General features: G+C 42.6%; 1 long non-coding RNA gene across 1 annotated transcript; it reads left to right on the top strand.

Annotated features, from left to right (window-relative positions):
• Positions 1 to 11,665: 11,665 nt before the first annotated feature.
• LOC117410487 (uncharacterized) lies at positions 11,666 to 14,973 on the top strand. Its single transcript, XR_004545695.2, has 3 exons — positions 11,666 to 11,797; positions 13,998 to 14,202; positions 14,516 to 14,973. It is a non-coding gene; the product is annotated as an uncharacterized LOC117410487 (long non-coding RNA).
• The last annotated feature ends 1,344 nt before the right edge of the window (positions 14,974 to 16,317 follow it).

Here is a 16,317-nt window from a genome sequence, read left to right on the forward strand (position 1 = left end):
GCTGGTGGAGGGGAACGAGGTGCATCTGGTTCCAAGCCCAGGTAATCTGTGAAAGACGGAGCCAAGACATACAAAAGGGGCAGCCTCTCCACCGGTCAGGACAGCGTTCCTGGTTCAGAAGACCAAGAGCAGTACCTGTGGGCTGGTGCAGCAGTGATACTTTGTCCTGCAAACAAACAGCGATACTGTTTAATTACACACTTGACTACCTGTAGGGACCCCAGGGACCAGTGTAAATAATTGTAAATATTCATCTATTTAAAGACATTGTAACGTTTTAGTTTGGGAACAGTTTTGTCGTTCTTTTGTGTAAATAAACTTTCATTTTATTTTATTTGAAAATACTGAACTCTCTCTGTGTGTCATTTCGAGGCCTTCCACAACCTCTGCCAGCATCATCTGTCCGTCGTCCCCACAAATATCCCCTCAACTCAAACACATAAGCAATTTATTTCTCACTGTGGCAATGTGCCCCGCCCCTGTGTGCATTTGTGTGTTATATGTTGTATGTTGAGTGTTGTGTGTAAATGTTGGTGTATAGAGATGGCTGCACAGGATATAAATGGGTGTGTGCAGCACGAGTTATTTAAGATGTCATTGTATTTAGGCACGGGATTGCACATCACTTCACGTGCATTTAAAGTAATTAATATGTGAGCACGAGGTTGCACGTAATTAATTCACGTGCTGGGATTCAAGTGATTGGCGTGAAGTGCCGTGACCTGTTTTGTGTTCTGTTTAAACCTTTTACTTTGTTAATAAACGCTGAGTGCTACCATTTGCACTCAGCTTCTCATCACCACCGTCTGTCTGTGTGTCTCTCTCTCTGGTCTGAGTTCCTCCCTGCAGCCAGCCTGTCACACTCACTCTTATTTCTTCAGCATTTCACATTATACTGACCTCTCTATTTCTGTAACGTTGTTATTGTTTGCTTCTCAGCAACTAAATAAAGCACCTGGGATTATCTTGGAAGGTTTTCTTGAATGATTTCCAAGACGTGGGGGACTTTATAACAAAACAAAAATGTCCTTTGTGGGTTTAAATCATTTTTCAAAAATCTTACAACTTTACAGAACCATTGTTTTGATTTCATCGCAAAAGAGGACTGATAATATTGAAATATTAAAAGGAACATCAGTCCAGTCCATTTAACATATAAAGACATTTAAAACATTACTTTGAAAAGTTTACCTACATATGCTACTAACTTTCTTTTAAGTATTTTATATATATATATATGAACTGATTGAATATATAGAACTGATTGAAAGAAATGAACTTGTCCTGTGTTGTGTAATAGTACATGGGACAACAGCAAGGGCTGTGTGGAGAAAGAACATCGGGAATTGAAATAGGAGAGAAGTGCTTTGTGACTTAGAAAAGAGGACGGGGTTTCCATTTGGCTCAAGGAGAGCCACCCTCATGAAGGTGAGACTGAACCGATCAGCCTCCAAGGCTGGGAAGCAAATGTTACGTCCCCCAAGGGGAACGCAGAGAGGGTGGAGAACAGGAAAACAAAAGAGGGGATAGATTTGACCGGGGGACCACTTTGGCTCCAGGAGAACCTTCCTGGCAAAGGACGAGGCCAGCGCGGCTGGGCCTTTAGATTGGGAAGTGAGCTTCACTTGCCCCCAGAGGAAGGCTATTGCAGAGGTGGAGCAGCATTGTGGAGGAGGAAGGGAGGATGGAGGAAATGACAACGCAAGACAGAGAATAAGGGCGACTTAGGGTTTAAATAGGGAGATATTTTGGCGGGACAGAACAGGGGAGGAGTCCTAACTTCTGCCCCCTGAACAACACTCAAGGTTACAATTAAACCTAAAAGGTTCGGAAATTAAAATTGTAATTTGTGAAAGAAAGCTGCAAATATTTACACATATATATCATAGACCAGATAAATACTTATAGGGGCGTATGAAAGGATAATGTTACGGCCAAGACTGATGAATAGCAAGAAGCAGACCCAGAGTCAGAAAGCTGCAGTTTTAGCACTGATGCACACTTTTATTAACAATACAGGAACTCAAAATAATAGCGTTAAACAAAAACAGCACCCAAGCCGTGCTATCACGGTGCTTGGACTGAGAGCACACCATGCTGCACTCAGCCTCTCCCTCAACTAACTCTCCCAAACAAAGGATCTGGCTCCCTTTATATAGCATGTGGCTGGACTTCATCAGTCCTCGATTAATAAGTTAAGCTCCAGCCACATTCTGCACAAGGATTTGGAAGGGATAATACAACACACACAATTTACATGGGTAGGGCTACTGCCCTGCCACAGGGAATATGTATTCAAACATAGACACTCTCAAAGAAAAAACTGAATTATTTCCCTTACAGTATTACACATAAAAAGAGCATATCTCCATGAAAGCGAATTAGAAAAGTTTTGTCTAGTCTCAGGGTCATGGGCTACTTCAGATGTGTTTGTAGATGTTGTGCCAAATAAATGAGGTCTTAAGGAGACATGATGAGCTTAGACAGGGTCAATTAGGGAAACAGAGCAAACAGAGTGAACAACAATAAAGAAAGAAATAGGCAATATTAGGGGAATACTTTATACCCTCTCAATTACCACTTGATATGTGTTTTTAAAAATAATGTATTACTTTTTCTGCACTCATGGATATTTAGAATTGTGGCAGGATAGCATCATGGTCAAGGCTGTTGAAGGGTAGGAATGACCCAGAGATGGAAAGCTGCAGTTTAATACAAATAAGCAAAATAAACATGTGAACAAATGAAAGGTTTGAACAAAACAAATCAGTTAAACAAACAGACAGTCGCCATCACCGAACTATCTTCAAACTTCTCTCACTAAACCAGTGTTTCTCAACCTTTTTCGTAACAATGGATCGGCTGAGCTTAGTCATCGCCCCCTTGCCACAGAAAATAATAATAAAAAAGAATTATTGCCGATTAACAATGCCTTTTAGTTAACATCAATTATTAATTGCATTAAATTCCACTAGTTCCAAGAATTACAGATAAATAATTTATAAAACAAAAATAATTTATCCCCAGTCACTGGTATAATCAACATGTAGATACATACATCAAATTCTTACTATTATGGAATATTGCCAACATATTGTAGCGATCTCGGTTAACGCAGGCAGGCGCATCACACAGGGTGAGGCAATCCACACACAGGCGGAGGGCAGACGCGAACCCGGGACCTCTCGCACTAAAGGATAGTGCCGACACCGCTGTACAAAAGAGCCGGTTCCATTGCAAGGAGCGTATATCGGTCTTATGTCTTATGCCTACCAGCCCTGCTGTTGCCTTCCCCCGTGCACACTACACTCTCCCCTACCAGCCTCAAGTCCGCCCCCTACATCCCACTCTGACACCAGTGTTACGTTTTCAGGTTTCCGGCCTTGTAGACTCAGATGGAGGCAGTGATTGTGGTGAACGGGTGAGGTCAGCCTGTATTTATTTATAATAAAGGATAGAGGGGTGAAAGAGCACAGGGCACACACACACACACACAGCCGTAGCTCCTCTGGCTCGTCACTCGGACTCCAGTCCGGCTCTTTTCCTCTGTCAGTCGCTCCCTTGTCCTGACAGGTTGTCCGTTCCCTCCCTCAGGGCCCGTCTCACAGCTGACAGTAATAATAGTGGGTGGTTCTCTTGCTCTCTTACTATCTCCTCACTCCTATCAGTTTGGCTGTCATCTCTCTCTCTCCCCCCCTCGTGTCATTCCCGCCACTCTTATATGCTGGCCCGCCCCCTTTCGCTTCTCAGACCCGGTTGGAGGTGACCTCTTGGCAACCTTTCCCCTCTGCCCAATCAGCGTCCTCGCCACCTATCCATCACGGGGGTCCTCCGAGATTCCCACCACCGCTCGAGGTCGTTACAATATCTTCTTTGCTTGCGCCATACTGTGGATAAGCGAACCGGTTCCTGCTTTGGAACCGACGAACTGGATGCAAATATCAGCACATGCCATGTGGTTAAATATTTTTTTAATTGTAAGCTTTGTGAAATTAGCAATTAACAAGGTTCATATACAAGCACACAATGGCTTTCACTGTTGTAATAAAACTGTTACTGTGCAAATTGGAGATTATTGATTATTTTGTTAACTTTAATTATACAGGGCGATTTCATAGATTGCACAATATTGTCGGAACTTCTGCTAACACATTGACATACGGACATGTTTTTCTAAATAGTTTTGGAATCGAAATCCCCACCCCCGTTGAGAAACACTGCACTAAACAAAGTGTCTGGCTCTTTTTGTATCATGTGGCTGGGGCTTGATTGACCATCAATTAGTGAGTCTGGCAGGGTTGTAATTAACCCCATCCCTGTGAAACTTAAATTTAACGTAATGAAACTGTATTTATACAATACACCAAAACCACACTATTTACACATGCAGGGTTTCTGCTCTGTCACAAGCATGCTTTAGTAAGTCATCATATTTTAGCCTGAGCAAGGTGTGTTTTGGTAATGAGGCCAGTATAAAAAATGACTTCTAGGGTAGTGCACCTGTATTTTCTTAATTCTGTAACAGTGAATTTGTTAAAGACTCTTGTCACATGTATAATTTACTGTCCACATGCTCTTAATAATCGAATTGTGATATAACAGGGGGCTCTGTATTCATCTGTTTGACTATATAAAGTATTTCTCATTCCACATTTTATTGGGGGTATCAAAGGGTGACATATATGCTAAAAATCAGAACGTTGCTAATTCCAAGGAGTTTTAAGGGTCACAGCCTGTGAGTTCAGTGTAGCAAGGCTGATGATCAGGTAAACCACAAATTGTGTCAGCTCATCTAGGGTTACCATGTGGCTCCAGATTAACCGGACGCTGTGAGATAGAACAGGATTTCAAACTTGCCCCTAAATTGAAATAAATGAAGGTGTAAATTAACCATCCTTAGCTACAATTAAGAATGGTGCTTAAATACCTGCATGCGCGTCAAATAATTGTATTAAACTAAGAATGAATTGCAGCCAGTAACTATTTTTTTCTGTTTGTTAAAATTCAATCGGCCATATTATTCTGCAATTACAATCGCATCATCATCTCGTTGCTCTATCGATAGATTAGCTATTCGTTCATTAAGATCTGATCAGAAGCAGCTGATCAGTGTGACTTGTTTGCTGCACCCAAGCAATTCCACCACAGCAGGATTAATCTCAGCAAAAGTGGAGCTCATTTATACGTGAATTACTTTCAATTTAGGGGGAATTTTGAAATCCCGGTCTGTCTCAAAGCGTCCGGTTAATCTGGAGCCATATGGTAACCCTAGCTCATCAGTGGAAAGGAAATGCTTCATTTAACCTTAAAACTCCTTTTTGCTATTTTTAAAAATATATATATATTTAAACAGAAACAGCTTTTTGAAGCCTTATGGTGTTTGATTGTTTACCTATTACTACACATTTGAGTTGAATTGATTTATTAATTCTGGCTCTGCAACCTCTTTTAAAAACGAGGGCATATAAGATTTTCTATTGTTGATCCACTAACGAAATGCATGGAAGATGAGACTGTTATAAACTTCCGTATTTGTTTAAAAGCAAATCATGTTAGAACCACTGCTATTAATAAGCATTCAGAAGATTACACATACATATTTTGTTCTTGATGTGATTAAAATACAACAACGTGTAGTCTTATTATATTAAATATGTTATCAAACGGGTTGTTAGAATGCTGCATCCTGATTGGTCAATCAGGGTTCCAAACCATGACAATATCCACGATATAGTAACAGTTGGGTCAAAAAGGCAAATCTCTAGACCTTAGCTAACTCTGTATCACTGCGTCTCATCTGAAATTAAAGAAAACGTGAAACAGACCACTACGAAGAGATTAATTTATTATGAAAACAGATGAAAACAAAGCTAAGTATGCCACTATGACAAGCAAAACGCAAAACTCCCTACGAACGGAACAATAACAACAATATAAATGTCACGACCATTTATATTTGAAGAGTCAGATTTGTACCCATGTGCTTCACTGTAAAAAAAAAAAAAAAAAAGCCTACCTATCACAACTGAAAAATAAAATAAATAAATACATTCTGCTTGTCTTTTAATTTTATTTTCATTGCAACAAAACAAAACAGAGCACCATCAATTCTTCCGATGTATGGTACGCTGGATTGAAAATGGTCACAGATCCAAGACCTCTGAATAGTTAGCTACTCTCGCTAGCTAGCTGCAGCAACACTCTGAGGCATCACCAAGTAAACAAATATGAGTATACTAATTAAATGCCTTTTTTTTCAATGACTCAATTACTGCCACAATTGACAATTACTTTAATGACTGTACACTTAACGGCAATATTCAAAATAATGTCAAATAATAATACAAATGAACAGAAATGCAACTCAGCAAGTAAATTATATAAAAAAAAAATATTTAAAGTAAAAAAAAAAGAACCGAAACACATTTAAGCAAGTTTTGTTTTAATTATTTAAAAGTCCTTATTTAAAAAGTTGAAACTCAAAACAACAAAAGAGAAAATATTGTGAATGTTAAAAGTTCATAGGAACTTCAAATTATACTTCAAATTTGTTAATAGATATTCAGGAAGTGTATCGATTTCTCTTTTCTGTGTTATAAAAAGTTAGTAAATCCGTTTTATAAAAGCAATAAGGCACCTGAGGGCATGGGTTATCGTGGATGTTGTCGCTGCACGTTGATATTGTCAACGCACCAAGCAGTGACAATATCCACGATAACCCATGCCCTCTCGTGCCTTATTGCTTTAGTATTAGAATCCAACAATTCAACTTCTTATAACCAAGCTGTGTCACATTGTTTTTGCACATCTCATGCATGTTTTCAAATCTATCTTTCTAAGTTTAGCTTGATGAACAAAAAACTTTTTGGTTGATTTTGAGGAGTGAAGAGTGTTCAGTGGTGGCCTAGTTTTATCAAAGTGAGTTCCAAGCCAGTTTGCATGAATTAGACTGATCCAGGTCTGTTTGCAGGTTGAACCGACTGTTCTGGGTTCATTCCAATCTGTAGAATACAACTGTATGCCAGTTTGAATTAATTCAGGAAAGGGTGTTATAATACTAATAATAAGCTGTTAAATGTATTGCTTTTACATATGATTTCATTCCAATTGCTGTGTCTCACCGGGAAATTTTAGACATCTGATATTTAAAATTATAAATGTATGCTGCATCATTTTTGTGCAAACTGACTTCAAAAAGCTTGGTTTAAGCACTTCAGACCATAAGATCAGTAGCACATTGGATTAACATGAGTAAAAGAAAAAGGAATGGAGTTTGGTTTCACTGGAGCCGGATCATGAAGTTCGGCTGTATAAAGTGGATCAGGCTCGGATTCTACTCACCCATCATTGTCGTCCAACAGTAGTGCTGTATGCACCATAGCAAATTAACCAATGAAAATGAACTAAGTAAACGTCATTCGGTTGCTGTATTTCAAACCGTAATTTGTTTTTATCATCGGAAGTGCATACTATACTAAAGAAAAAAATGAATGAAGAGAGGACACCATAAATCCAGAGTAGCTTTTTTTAAACAGCCCCAGAACCAAAGACTGGAACTTTTACCCACCAATTTACCCACTGAGGCACCCGCTGAGCAGAGTGGAATAAAGGTTAAGTGTGACGATAGCAGGTAAATGAAAGTGACGTTGCAGGTATCTCCCCCGCGTGTACAGAGAGCTCAGGAGCCTTGGAAGAGCAGGCAGTATTAATCGAAGGCTGTGTAGGGCAGGCTCGATTTGAGAAATAGAAGACAAATCTTCTATTATTTGAAACTAAACAGAATTTTTCAGTTGCTCGTTATTAGTACCTCGGTATATCTCTGTGGGAACGTATGTTAAACCAGACATACCGGTACTTCAAATTCGAAATGGTGTATTTAAATAAAAGCTTGCTCCATTCTATGCTTTCTTCTAAGAGATGAAGTTGAACTTCCTTGCAAATTGTGTATTTTAAAATTACAGTAAATAGAGTCAGAAAAGTAAGAAAAGTCCCTTGTAGCTACTGTATTTCCCTTTTCTCACAGATGTCACTGTTGTCCATAGGTATTTGAGGTGCCTGTGTATCAGATTTGTTAAACTAATACAAAATTATTATTATTATTATTATTATTATTATTATTATTATTATTATTATTATTATTATTATTGTAATTTAATGCTTCTGCAGTCAGGTATGGTGCCAGCAGGTGGCATAAGAGCGTACGCCCATAACTCAACAAACACACCTTAATCCATAAACACCCCCTGCCCATCTGGCCTAGACTGCAAAACTTCTACATTCAATCTGATGGCTTCTTGTGGCAAAGCGCCCCGCCCCTGTGTGCATTTGTGTTATGTGTTGTATGTTGCGTGCGTGTGTGTGTTAATGTTGGTGTATAGTCATTGGTACACGGGATATAAACGGGTCTGTGTTTCACGTGTATTTAAAAGGTGTATATTTGTATTTAGGCACGGGATTGCACATCACGCACGTGCATTTAAAATATAATATGTGAACACGGGGTTTCACGTAATGAATTCACGTGCTGGGATTCAAGTGAGTAATTAATTAGTAATTGAATCCCAGCACAACAGTATATATAGATGCACAGTTTCACTCAGTCGTGGTTAGGTGTTCGGAAGAGGAGAACGGGAGAGAGAGAGAGGAGAGTTAAGTTAAAGATCGTAAAAGTGAAGATAAGTGTGTGTACTCACCGTGTTTGTTTGTCTCCGAGCACCGTTTGTGTTTAGTGCGTTTTGTTTGTCTTTTTACTTTGGCGTATAGTGCCGTGTCCTGTTTTGTATTCCGTTATTTAAACCTGTTATTTTGTTATTAAACGCTGAGTGCCACCATTGCACTCAGCTCATCACAACCACCGTCTCTGTGTCTGTGTTTGAAATCCTTTCTGGTCTGACGCCACCCACTCTGGCCGTCTTTGTGACACGTGGTGTCATCGTGGGATAGCCGCGCCTCCAAGCGTCAGACCAGGAGGGGTTTTGTTTAAAAAAAAAAAAAAAAAAAAAAAAAAAGGATTACAAATATTGTTTTTGGGGGAAAAGAAAAAAAGAGTCAATGGCAGAAGACGCCATCAAACTGCGGGGCTGGTTCCTGGAGAATGCTGGGCTGGAGGCCCAGTCTCTGCCCATGGTCGTCCGGGCTCTGTGGATGATGGACTGTGAGAGATGGGAGGCATATCAGGAGGAACACACCCCAAACACCTTGGAGGAAGGTGTGGAGTTTGTCCTCAGCTACCTGGAGGCAACCATCAACGGAACAGCAGCCCAGGTAGCAGGACCACCAGCAGAGGAGTACCTGCTGTCCCCATCTCCACCAGCAGAGGGTGAGTACCTGCTGTCCCCATCCCCACCAGCAGAGGGTGAATGCCTGCTGGTTTTGCCTCCACAGCCCAAGTGGGAGGAGCCTGAGCGTCCACAGCCCGAGCGGGAGGAGCCTGAGCGTCCACAGCCCAAATGGGAGGAGCCTGAGCGTCCACAGCCCAAACGGGAGGAGCCTGAGCGTCCACAGCCCAAGCGGGAGGAGCCCGAGTGTCCTACGCCTGAGTGGGAGGAGCCCGAGTGTCCTACGCCTGAGTGGGAGGAGCCCGAACGTCCTACGCCTGAGTGGGAGGAGCCCGAACGTCCTACGCCTGAGTGGGGGGAGCCCGAACGTCCACAGCCCAAAAGGGAGGAGTCGGTGCGTCCACAGCCCAAAAGGGAGGAGTCGGTGCGTCCACAGCCCAAAAGGGAGGAGTCGGTGCGTCCACAGCCCAAAAGGGAGGAGTCGGTGCGTCCACAGCCCAAAAGGGAGGAGTCGGTGCGTCCACAGCCCAAAAGGGAGGAGTCGGTGCGTCCACAGCCCAAAGGGAGGCAAGTCGGGGCTTCCACAGCTCTGGGACCCAAGCCACCAGCAGAGGGGAAATGCCTGCTGGTTCAGCCCCAAGAGCCGGAAGGGGAGGGGTTACAGGCTCAACCCCCTGAAAATTTTTGGGGGGGAGAAGGGCAGGATGCTGGTGTCCCCCAGCAGCCTCTCGCTATGCTGCTGAAGGCAGCACGGCGCGCACATGCCCAGCCGCCACAGCAGAGGGAGCCAGCACCGCCAGGAGCAGAGGAGCTGGAGCTGCCTCTGCCTCCACCACCTCCAGGAGCAGAGGAGCAGGAGCTGCCTCTGCCTCCGCCACCACCACCGCAAGGAGCAGAGGAGCAGGAGCTGCCTCTGCCTCCGCCACCACCACCGCAAGGAGCAGAGGAGCAGGAGCTGCCTCTGCCTCCGCCACCACCACCGCAAGGAGCAGAGGAGCTGGAGCTGCCTCTGCCTCCACCACCGCTAGGAGCAGAGGAGCTGGAGCTGCCTCTGCCTCCACCACCGCCAGGAGCAGAGGAGCTGGAGCTGCCTCTGCCTCCACCACCGCCCAGAGCAGAGGAGCAGGAGCTGCCTCTGCTGCCCGTACCTCCGCAGGGAGTACGGTGGCCGGAGCCCCAGAAAGGGGAGCTGCCGGCCACGAAGAAGGGGGAGGAGGTCTGGAGACCACTTTCCCCAGCAGCAGTTTCGCTGCAGGAGTTCTTGTGGCCGGAGCCCCACAGGAGGGAGCTGCCGGCTACGAAGAAGGGGGAGGTCGGGGGACCACCTGCCCCCGCAGCTTTTTCGCTGCAGGACGGGACCAACAGGCTGTCAGCCGTGCCACTACCGGCAGGGGTGCTGACAGCATGGCCAGCCATGGGCCCACTGAAGCCTCCCTTCCCAGCCCGAGACTTTGTCCTGGACTGCTGGGTTTTTAAGGGGGGAGGTGGCCGTTGAGGCCATGTGTGCTGCGCACAAGGGGGGGTATATGTGGCAAAGCGCCCCGCCCCTGTGTGCATTTGTGTTATGTGTTGTATGTTGCGTGCGTGTGTGTGTTAATGTTGGTGTATAGTCATTGGTACACGGGATATAAACGGGTCTGTGTTTCACGTGTATTTAAAAGGTGTATATTTGTATTTAGGCACGGGATTGCACATCACGCACGTGCATTTAAAATATAATATGTGAACACGGGGTTTCACGTAATGAATTCACGTGCTGGGATTCAAGTGAGTAATTAATTAGTAATTGAATCCCAGCACAACAGTATATATAGATGCACAGTTTCACTCAGTCGTGGTTAGGTGTTCGGAAGAGGAGAACGGGAGAGAGAGAGAGGAGAGTTAAGTTAAAGATCGTAAAAGTGAAGATAAGTGTGTGTACTCACCGTGTTTGTTTGTCTCCGAGCACCGTTTGTGTTTAGTGCGTTTTGTTTGTCTTTTTACTTTGGCGTATAGTGCCGTGTCCTGTTTTGTATTCCGTTATTTAAACCTGTTATTTTGTTATTAAACGCTGAGTGCCACCATTGCACTCAGCTCATCACAACCACCGTCTCTGTGTCTGTGTTTGAAATCCTTTCTGGTCTGACGCCACCCACTCTGGCCGTCTTTGTGACACTTCTTCATTCACAATTTGTTTTAAAACAAAATGTGTTGTTGTGATCCAACAAAGTTACAGTGTTTCATTTATTTCCTCACAAAAGCAAACTGTTTGTCAGACCTTCACGTTCCAGATCAGGTCATTGTCACATAGGTCAACTGATTGTTGGAAACATTTGATCTTCTAAAGTGATAAGAGATGGGCATATTTACTTCTCCTGAAAGAGAGCCTCAGACAGGGGCTGGGAGAACTTTCTATTTGATGTGACTTGGACAGGGACCATTTCCAAAAGCTACAGTACAGACTTCTTGCAAAACAAATGTTTTCCAAATACAGGATTTTGACAGACATTTGAAACTCGCATAATGATACCATATTTAAGGTAAGGTTTATTGTAACCCCAGCAGTATGTGGAAATATAGGAGTAAATCAGGATTCTTACGTTGTAAAATAACACAGCAAACAGCTACAGCTTTGCAAACTTAAAGGATGAAGTAAAGATATGTTAGCACTTATATGAGACATTCTGCTGGTCCTGTCATCTGACTTACTGAATTGTGATACATGGGTGACATCTAGTGGTAGAGAAACAAAGTGCTTTCCATTTTTTGGTTCAAGGGGATTTTAAAAAATAAACACTAGAATAATATTTTAGCTTTCTGTATCTAATGAAAGAAGCCATTATTTTTATGAGATTAAGCACATATATCCTTAATCTGAATCCAGTTCCCCAATTCATCAGGGATATTTCCCTTATTGCTTCCATATGACTAGTACAGGGGGGAGGTAAAATGTTTTTGTACCTAATTGTGTATGTGTACAAAATATTTTTCACATCGATTCTATGGGATGGGCCTATTTTTGATGACTGTCATGATCTATTTCTGTTTCACAAATTTACTTCAAACGCAATTCAGAAACCAGGTTTGTACCTAACGCTGTAACTGTTCAAAGGTTTAATATTGGACTATGGTTTCCACTGCTGTTATGAGAATTGTGAAAACAGGTTATTGACTTGGAATTCCGTGACCGTTTGAAGATCAAATGTTTCCAACAATCAGTTGACCTGTGTGACAATGACCTGATCTGGAATGTGAAGGTCTGACAAACAGTTTGCTTTTGTGGGGAAATAAATGAAACACTGTAACTTTGTTGGGTCAGAACAACACATTTTGTTTTAAAACAAATTGTGAATGAAGAAGCCATCAGATTGAATGTAGAAGTTTTGCAGTCTAGGCCAGATGGGCAGGGGGTGTTTATGGATTAAGGTGTGTTTGTTGAGTTATGGGCGTACGCTCTTATGCCACCAGCTGGCACCATACCTGACTGCAGAAGCATTAAATTACAATAATAATAATAATAATAATAATAATAATAATAATAATAATACATAAATAATAATAATAATAAATAAATAAATAAATAATAATAATAATTTTGTATTAGTTTAACAAATCTGACACACAGGCGCCTCAAATACCTATGGACAACAGTGACATCTGCTGTGAGAAAAGGGAAATACAGTAGCTACAAGGGACTTTTCTTACTTTTCTGACTCTATTTACTGTAATTTTAAAATACACAATTTGCAAGGAAGTTCAACTTCATCTCTTAGAAGAAAGCATAGAATGGAGCAAGCTTTTATTTAAATACACCATTTAGAATTTGAAGTACCGGTATGTCTGGTTTAACATGCGTTCCCACAGAGATATACTGAGGTTTGATTTAATTCCAAAACTGATTATTGACCATGGGAATCTTAATACTAAATACCAAAGCAATCACAATTATTTTTACAAAGGTATTGCAAGGATACATACAGGCTAGCACAGGTGATAGTAATGGCAAGTTTAAAAGTGTTTTTTTTAAAAGGACAATTCACAAGCCAGAAACATAGTCCACACAATTTATTATTAGAGAACAGCCAAGACTGAAAAAATAGTTTAAGAAGCACATGCCGAGTGGTGATAATTCTACTTACAGACATCAGGTTAAGGGAGTTTTGAGATTAAAGGAATGAAACACTCCTCCCTGCAGTTGGAATTTAGCACCAGCCCTTTACATTTTATAACCCCTGCTTCAGCCATCGTCTCTGCCTCCTGGTCTGGCAGCAGATAGGCTTCAGGCCACTCTGTGAAGTAGTTGAGGGCTACCAGGACATGTAGTTTTCCCTTGTCTTAGTGTGGGAATGGGCCATCTCCTGGCAAGCGACTGCCCCGGCCTTACCGATGCCTCCTGGCTCGGTTCCTGGTCGTGGCCCTCTGCAGTCTCGACCACCGTCAGCTCCCTCTCCCGTGCCTTCCTTTTCGGGCAGTGGTTACAATCCTCTCCGATGCAGGGGCAGCAGGACAGGGCGTCCGCATTGGGCTGGCGAGCTCCAGCCCGGAGTGTGTGATGTCCTTTCATACCAAAAAGTAACTGTTTTCCACAATCCAAAAGTTTGGTAAAACCACTTGTTTTTCAAATTTGCATATCATTGAAAGTTGGAAAATGCATGTGATTCATTAAATGTTTTTGGAGTAAAGAATGACTGTTTTCACAGACAGAGTTAACACTACTTCTCATCTCTTCTTGACATGAAGGAAACATAGATGGGGCTGTAGCGTTGGCAGTCAACACAAATGCCATTGGCTTTGCAGTGTAGCACTGGCAACTAACATAGTTTTAGAGAACACCGCTGCAGTGCAGGTTGACAACAATCGGGCACAACAAAGATCAATGAGACGGCGGTCAACCAACCACGTCAACAAGCAACGCCAGCAAAAAACAAAACAAGATTTTTTTCAGGTGTGATTTTTTATTTATTTTATTTTCATTGTCTCCTCAAAACTCAACATCCAGCTCCTTTTTGTCTAAAATAATAAGTACAAGTATAGTTTAAAATAATGCATTCTATATTTTTTAAATACATAAAATGTTTCTAATTTGTCCTTTTTGTGTGAGTTGAGTTGATAATCTGATTATTAAAATGGAGACACTTTTCTTTTACCTTGATATATTTCCTTTTTTTTTAATAAGTAAGGTAGTTTTAATGTTTCCCGCAAATAAACATAATAATTGGTCAGGTATTTCATTTTGTTTTTTCACTTTTGTTTTACAGATCAGTCATGGCTGCCCGCTAAAACTAAAGAATGCTTAAGCATCCCTGTGAGAGGAGCTTGTGTGAGATTGCAAACCAAGCGCTGTCACCTCCGCGCCTACAAATATCGCACAGTACACTACTGTCCTAATGTTTCATACAAAGCTGCATTTTAAAATTTCTAATTCAGTAACAATAAATTCCCATTTTAGTTTATGTTTAAAAAATATTCAATCTGATATAACATTCCCTTAAATTATGCAACTGGGCCTCCTTGGTTTTTGTTCCTATGAATTCACATTTATATTTTTATCATGAACACGTCCCATTAATGTAGTGGAAAATAAAATGGGGAATGGGGTTCAGGGTCTGTGGCTGTAAATATGGGTGAGTCATTGGCTACCAGGTTTTCTTCAGGACCTGTTTGCTGCACAGTCAGTGTTAGTTCTTTTATGAGAATAAAAAAGAAAATCAAAGTTTATATTTTGCCAGTTCATTTAATTACTGAAATGTGTCCTACAGTTCTTTATCAGTAGTCAGACCCCTTTTCAAAGACAACTAATACACCTTTATATGAAGGGTAACTACTCACTACAGTTTTGTCATTTCATATTTGTATCTTTTATTCGACTTACACCTCCAATCCAATGTCTATCCCACCAAGCCCCTCCAGAGTGAGCACATCCCAGGTGGACAGGATCTGTTCTTGGGTGGTGGTCAGTGGAGAGCAGGACTGGATTCCACCCCCTGTACCCTAGTACCCCTGCCTTAGTTTTTAATATTTTATTTTTACCTTCACTTATAGATCATAGTACCACCTTTGTATCTTGCATTTTTTCTGGTGGTCAACCCTAGTGCATTTATTATTTGTGTAATTTAGTCCCACACTTTCTAAAAGAAACATTTTATTTTTGTGGGACAAATAAATCCAGCTTGTTTTTAAGAACCTCCTCCACCAGAAGTTCTAGGCTCTCATGGGATTTTATTTTCTTTTTCCTCCACGTGAGGTACTGGGGTTGGCTGAACACTCATGCCAGCGACCAGGGTATAGGCGCCTTGCTGTCCCAGCCGATGGATGGGGGAGAGAGGGTGATTGCCTACTTCAGCAAACCAGAGCACAGATACTGCGTCACTCGCCGTGCCCTCAAGCAGTTCCGGCCACACCTGTGTGGAAGGCACTTCACGCTGCGGACTGACCATACTTCCCTCCAGTGGCTAGTTAGTTTTAGGGAGCCTGAAGGGCAACTTTCCCACTGGTTGGAGCAGGTGCAGGAGTACGACTTTGCCATCCAACACAGAGTGGGCAACCACCACACAAAAGCGGAATGCGCTATCCCGCTGCCCCTATTCTATTAGAAGACTGTCACCACTGTGAGAGAAGGCGCAGCATGAGAGGGAAGCCAGAGGAGAAGGGCGCATGGAAGTAGGGCAGGCAAAGAGCCAGGACAAGACGTTAACCTACATCCAGAGAGAGAGAGGTGCGGGGAGATCTCCACGGTTCTGGACGAAGATTGGAGGGCGCAGCACAAGCAAGACCCCGATCTACAGTCTGTCTTCCAGTGGCTGACTGAAGGTACACAGCCACCGTAGGAGGTCATAGCCGCCCACTGCCCCTTATCCTCCTGGCATACAAGACAGTTGTGCAGGAGTCCACAAGCTGTACGCCAGCCTTTCTTTTGCTGGGTAGAAAACTCCAGAGCCCTGTTGAGCTGCTGTTCGGGTGCCCACCGGACACGGGTGCACAACCACCTGGGCCGGAGTATGCCCGCCGCCTGCAAGACTGGCTGGACGCTGCCCACCAGTTTGCTCGGGACCGCCTCCAG

The sequence above is a fragment of the Acipenser ruthenus genome, chromosome 6 (assembly GCF_902713425.1).
Source record: "Acipenser ruthenus chromosome 6, fAciRut3.2 maternal haplotype, whole genome shotgun sequence".
NCBI lineage: Eukaryota > Metazoa > Chordata > Actinopteri > Acipenseriformes > Acipenseridae > Acipenser > Acipenser ruthenus.